Here is a 6,000-nt window from a genome sequence, read left to right on the forward strand (position 1 = left end):
GCCACTAGAATACGGACGGTGGTCCACAATTGGCCCCCGGGCCACAGTTTGGGCACCACTGCTCTAGTTGCCCCAAATTGGAGTCTCCACTGTATTAGGCTATTTACCTTATTTGTCAAAACAACTGCTGTAAAGGTAACTGGAGAGAAAAAAAAGAAAAGATGTATAGGTAGCCTACTTTCTGGAGTCAAACATGACAAAAACGCAGCGTCAACATTGATGCTAAGTGTAGATTGACAGTTTTTCTCAAGAGCTTTACGATTCCCCTCGCGTTGATCTCACATCAGCTTTGTATTTCTCACATGCTCCCTTCCTCTCACTTCTTTTTGTATGCACGGTGGCGCGCATGGAAGCCCGCGCATTCCAACTCTCACACTCAGCAGAGCGCCAAGGAGCAATCAGATGCAAATTAGCACCATGTTGCATCGGGGATTATACACTGTGCATGTGCGGGTGCATGTGCATCCCTAAATGCAAAAAAAAAACAAAAACTGAAAAAGGCAGTCATTTGAAGGACACCCAACTTGGAAAGAAGCCCCAGTCACGTGATCGCCGTGTCGCTCTGGCCCGTCTGCACGCGAGTTGCACAATAGCAGAATTAGAAAACGTCTTTAAATCCCATCCATTCTTCACGGGATTTATTAGCATTTCTTTAACATAAATAAATACATCTTTTGAGAATCCCCCCTTCTCTCCCCATCTCTTTCTTTTCTCCACCATTGTGCTCCCATTTGCTCCAGTGATTGGAGGGTATTTTGGGGGCTGAAGCTGCTCGGTCGACCCCTGCTTCTTGTCGGGGGCTTAACTCTTTGAGATGGAAATAGACGATTTGGCCTCTTTTGTCCACCATAAAGGAGAGCAAGAAGAGAGAGAGGGGAGGGGGTGGGGGGCTGGGTGGTTGAGAAGGAGAGGATGGGGAGAGGGGTGAAATCATCGATCACAACTCCCCCACTCTCAGCTAACCTTTGCTTAACTCGCGTGCCATCACAAGCAGCTCACACCTAATTGGTTCTCGGCACTAATTATCCAATTATCGCCTCTCCACCATAGAAGCGCACTCCAGGGCTTGTGTGTGAGTGGCGGGGCTATAATGGGCTCATCCTCAAGTAGAGATGAAAATGATTAGTAGTGAATGCAGCAGTTAGTGTCGCTGACCTGAACAGAAAGAAGTCTTTAAAGAGAGGACAACACTTCACTTAGCGGGCAGAAGCGCCCGCGATGGTCTTAAACTCTTAAGGAAATTGAAAACGTGATAAAGTGGTGTGTGGATCAATCAGAGATTTGTGCGTGTGTGTGTGTGGTCCCAGTCCGGTTACGCATGTGACGTCATAAACGATTTGCAGGGAGACATCCAAAGTGACAGCAGACTTTGTAATGAAAATTAAGTGGTGGCAAAAATATTATATACTCAATCTAAAATATATATATATTTTTAAGTGTTGTTGTGCGTGAGGCACGGTGAATGAGTGGTTACTATGCCTGCCTCAAAGTTTTTTTTTTTACTTTTACTATTTGAAAGCAGATATCTGTATTACGTACGGTTTCATGAAAAAGCATTTGCCCATTTCTCAAATTAATACTCATACCTGTCAACCTCTACCGATAACTGCCCTTATAAATGATTATGATTCCCCTTACAAACCCCAAAAAAACCTTACAAACACCGTACGACGCATGTTTACTCGCGGTAACCAGACAGTGTAATAGAAATAACAAAGGTAATTTGCATACAAAGTCTTTTATTCAATTTAAAAAGTTTACAATGCAATAAACTGTGCCTTCAGTGCTTCCTATTGTAAGCCAATGTGCATGATTTAGCAGACTTTATCTGCTCTAATGAGGGTCTCACTTGTGAGCAACAGTTGTCACAGTTCAATTTCATCTGTAATAAAGAAGTAAGAGTGTCTGTTCCCATTGTCTTTCTGTACTCTGTATGAATTTTCCTCACATGGCTGAAAACCCGCTCGCTATCAGCATTACTATGAGGAAGGCTGAGTAAAATTAGATACATCTTTCTCATCAGTGGAAAGCGATCCAGCCCCAAACCAGTTTTCATTTTGAACACATGAGGCCAAAATATCTCTGGACGAATTGGTTGTCCATCCATGCGCATGTCAGCGCATTTTTTTCCCCCGTACAAAAGTCGGTGTACGGCGTACATGATTTGAAATGGTAAAAAAACGTATAAAATACGTATAAAACGTACAAGTTGACAGGTCAGCAATACATAGAAAAAGCTCAGACGGCTGAATGTTACTGTTTTTCTGTTTTGTTCCAGATGTTTGAAGTTTAAATATCTGTTTACGAGGAAACTTTTTGAAGAATTTCCACTTTTCTGTGGTAAAAGGTATAATATCCCACGACAGGGGATGCAATTTTTGTACGGGGGTAAATACTTTTGTCACGACAGCGGAACGCTTCCCCCTATTTTGGTGAGAACATAGCATAAAGTGCTTCTGAATTGTTCCAGTGTGCTTGTGTAGCGTAATCCGTTTCCAACGATATTATTTATTTATCCCACGGAGTTCTGTCCACCGGCTCCGTTCTCTGTGTAACTGACGAGTCACGTCGACGTGTGCACGTCAGTGTTTTTGTTATCTGCTATTTTGCACATCATTTAAAAAAAACAAAAAACATTCTGGCTGCGCAGCGACCTTTATGTCAGGGAGTTCCGGCAAGAAATTCTAGACACTTTCACCCCGAGTCAACCCCCAAATTTTCTTTACAGTAATATGTTCTATGTGCCCCCACTTGTCTAAACACAGTATTGTGTGGAATATCCACAAACAAAGCAAAATCCACCCGCTTTTATCCATCCCCCCTGTGATTGCATTTGTGGAATATGAGTTAAGCAGCAAAATCCAGCCGTTTTTATTTATCTCAGGAGGCAGCCATTTTACCACTTGCTGTCGACTGAAGATGACATCACAGTTGCTCAGGTCTCGGGTAACAACCAATCACATCTCAGCTTAAGAAAACAAGTGAATTGTGATTAGTCGTGCCTGAGCCCTGAGCAACTGTGATGTCATCTTCAGTCGACAGCAAGTGGCAAAATGGCCGCCTGCTGAGATAAAAAAAAAAAAAAAGGCTGGATTTTGCTGCTTAACTCATATTCCACAAATGTAATATTACCCAGAATACCATATATTTAGACTAGGGGGGCTGCATAGAACATATTATTTACAAAAACATTTCTTTGGGTTGACTGGCTGAAATATAAAAAATATTTTGTCAATAATTAATGTGATAAATTCAATATTTTTCATGAGGAATGAATACTTTTACAAACTCATTTTGCCACTTGCTGTCGACTGAAGATGACATCACCCGTGCAGGTAACGGCCAATAATGGCTCAGTTTGCTGACCAAAGCCATAAAACAGGTGAACCGCAATTGGTCGTTACCTATTTCCTCAGCACGCGTGATGTCATCTTCAGTGGACAGCAAGGTAGCCAGGTAGATTTGAATCGATTTTTTCCGTGACTGGAGGCCAGCCCAGGTTTTAGTCTTCCCGTCGACTCTGATGTGGAAACAAACGCTATCAAAAATGGATGGATGACTTCTTCTACAGCCTGCAATAACTTTACACTCGCTAAATTTTGATAGCGATCCGCTCGTAATGAACGCATCACACGCATCATTTGGTAGCCTGCTGTGAGCAAAGCGGCGGCATGGACTGGCACCAGAAGGCCGCCATCTTGATAATGTCCAGTTTACTTCAACATTTATTCTCCTTTTCATTCTTAGTTAACTCCTGCTCCTATCCATCACCTTGGAGCCCATCTGCCGCTGATTGCTGCAACACTTTCAATACATTCCTCCCGGTTAACAAAACGCTTAACACCTCATGAATACACCCTTTTACACCCACACGCAGATTGTGGGGAAACTTTAGGGCCGGTGCAGTAACCAGTGCAAAGAAATCTGTCCGCGGACACTCCCTCGTCCCTTCCACTTCATTGCCGGTATTGTGCACGGGAGCGCGCAATCTGTGCGGCCGTCTCCGTCCGGCCCCGCCAGCTTTCTAATGACTTTCTGATGGTGATTTAAAGGCTGGCACGGCCCCGTCCCGAAAAGACTCCCCCCTGCCTGCCCTTTCCCCATCTCCTTTCAGTGCTTTTGAATCTGCCGGCCTTTTGTTTGAAGCTATTTCCCCTCACTGGTATTCTGGAGAGGTCAGGAGGAGATTCACACATAAGGCTGAAATAAAGAATTTGCTGTTGGACTCGCATTACTTCGCAAGTCTGCTTGCTTATTTCAGGATAAACGAGAGCAAGTTGACTTGAAGGAAAAATAAGGGAGAGTTTGTGGGGTTGAGTGTGTGCGTGGGTGCACCTGATGGTAGCACGGAGCCAGATTGTGTTAAGCATTTGGAGGAACAGATGGGGGGGTTGACTTAAGAAGCGCATTAAGGGAGGGGTGGCAGACATTTGGATATCACTCATGTGAAGTTATGTGTCTAATTCTTGCTTTTGCACTCCTTTGTGTACGTTTAAGAAATACATATCAACACACTAATGGAGCTAAGTAGTCAATCAATAGAGATCATTACATTTATAAGAGAAGTTTGGGAGTCATTTGTGTTTTGGCTGATATGCGTCAGCCTTATGTTTTATTTGTGAGAATGCGTGTGGGTCTATTCATTTCATGCCGGATTTATTATTCATTACAGCCCATGTGCATTACTGATACTATACTATTCTGGGTTTATTGCCCCCGTTGTATCCACAGCTGAAAAAGAGAAATAATGGATCAATCTTTCATTTCTGAACAAACTAATGTTGCCATTTTCCCTGTTAATGAGGTATTTGAGGCTAACATTATATTCATCATTCATCTTTAGTGCCAGTTGAGGAAGAGGACAGTCTGTTTTTCGTCTCTGCAAAAACGCTATACTGAAGCTTGCCCTTTCTTGAATGGTTCTTTTCTGCGTGAAAAACGGTCCTTGCTCTAGACACATTTACAATGAATATCGCCTCAATATTTTTTTTAAATTCAATTTAAATTAAATTGCAGTTGCAGCAGGGATTAATTTGTATGAGGTACGGACTGTTTGGCATTATAAGAGCATGCAGTGATTTGTTTGTGCTACTTCGAGACGCTTGAATGGGACGCCAACAAAAGCGTCGTTTCATTCTTGATAATATTGTGTGTTACAACTGAGAATATTTGAAGGCATTACGTTTCTTGTTTTCTTTGTTGAATTCATTGCGCAACTCGCTGTCATGCTGCTATAACGACCGACTATTTTTGGAGTTCATGCAGCTATTTTTTGTTCGTCATAAGATAACACCAGAGGGGAACGTCTAATTAAACCGCGGTGTAGTGTATTGAATTGAATTGAAGTTAACACTGTTATAAGTAAAGGTAATTCCAGCTAACTAGAATGTGTTGCACTGCCTGTTGTTTTTGGGGTTATTTAGTCAGTGGACGGCCAAGATGACTGTTCGACGACAGCTTGGAAATCCAGACTCACTCGCGGCTTTGCCCTATCAGTTGCATTTCTGAGGCGGGGCAAACCTGAGCTAACAGACAGTGGAATGAACCAATGAGCGAAGATCGGTGTGACGTCAGAAAAGCGACTCGTAGAGAGACAGTAGTGAATGACTTATGTCGTTGTTGCGGGCCAAACTTTTCGATTCATGGTGTCATGAGTCACACTTGTGATATTCGGGCTATATAAGTGCTAGATGTTTTAGCTGCACACTTTTGTTGACAACAAATGAAAATACACAAAGAAATCCACAAGTTTTTAGCCAAACCCAAATGACACTCCTATATGAACCAAACATATATGAGCATGACTGCAAGGGAGTAGAGCCATGATTCGCAATTGGAGGCACTTTATGTTATTCAGCTGTGTCTTTGGAATCTTGTATTTCTTCCGTTTGGCACCTTGCACCAAAACATCCTTAATCCTGAGTTTGTTCTTCTCTTTTCTTCAACAATTGGTTCTTTTATATAAAATAAATGGTGGGGCAACAATCATTTAGATTAGCT

Source organism: Vanacampus margaritifer, chromosome 2 (genome assembly GCF_051991255.1).
Source record: "Vanacampus margaritifer isolate UIUO_Vmar chromosome 2, RoL_Vmar_1.0, whole genome shotgun sequence".
NCBI classification, from domain to species: Eukaryota; Metazoa; Chordata; class Actinopteri; order Syngnathiformes; family Syngnathidae; genus Vanacampus; species Vanacampus margaritifer.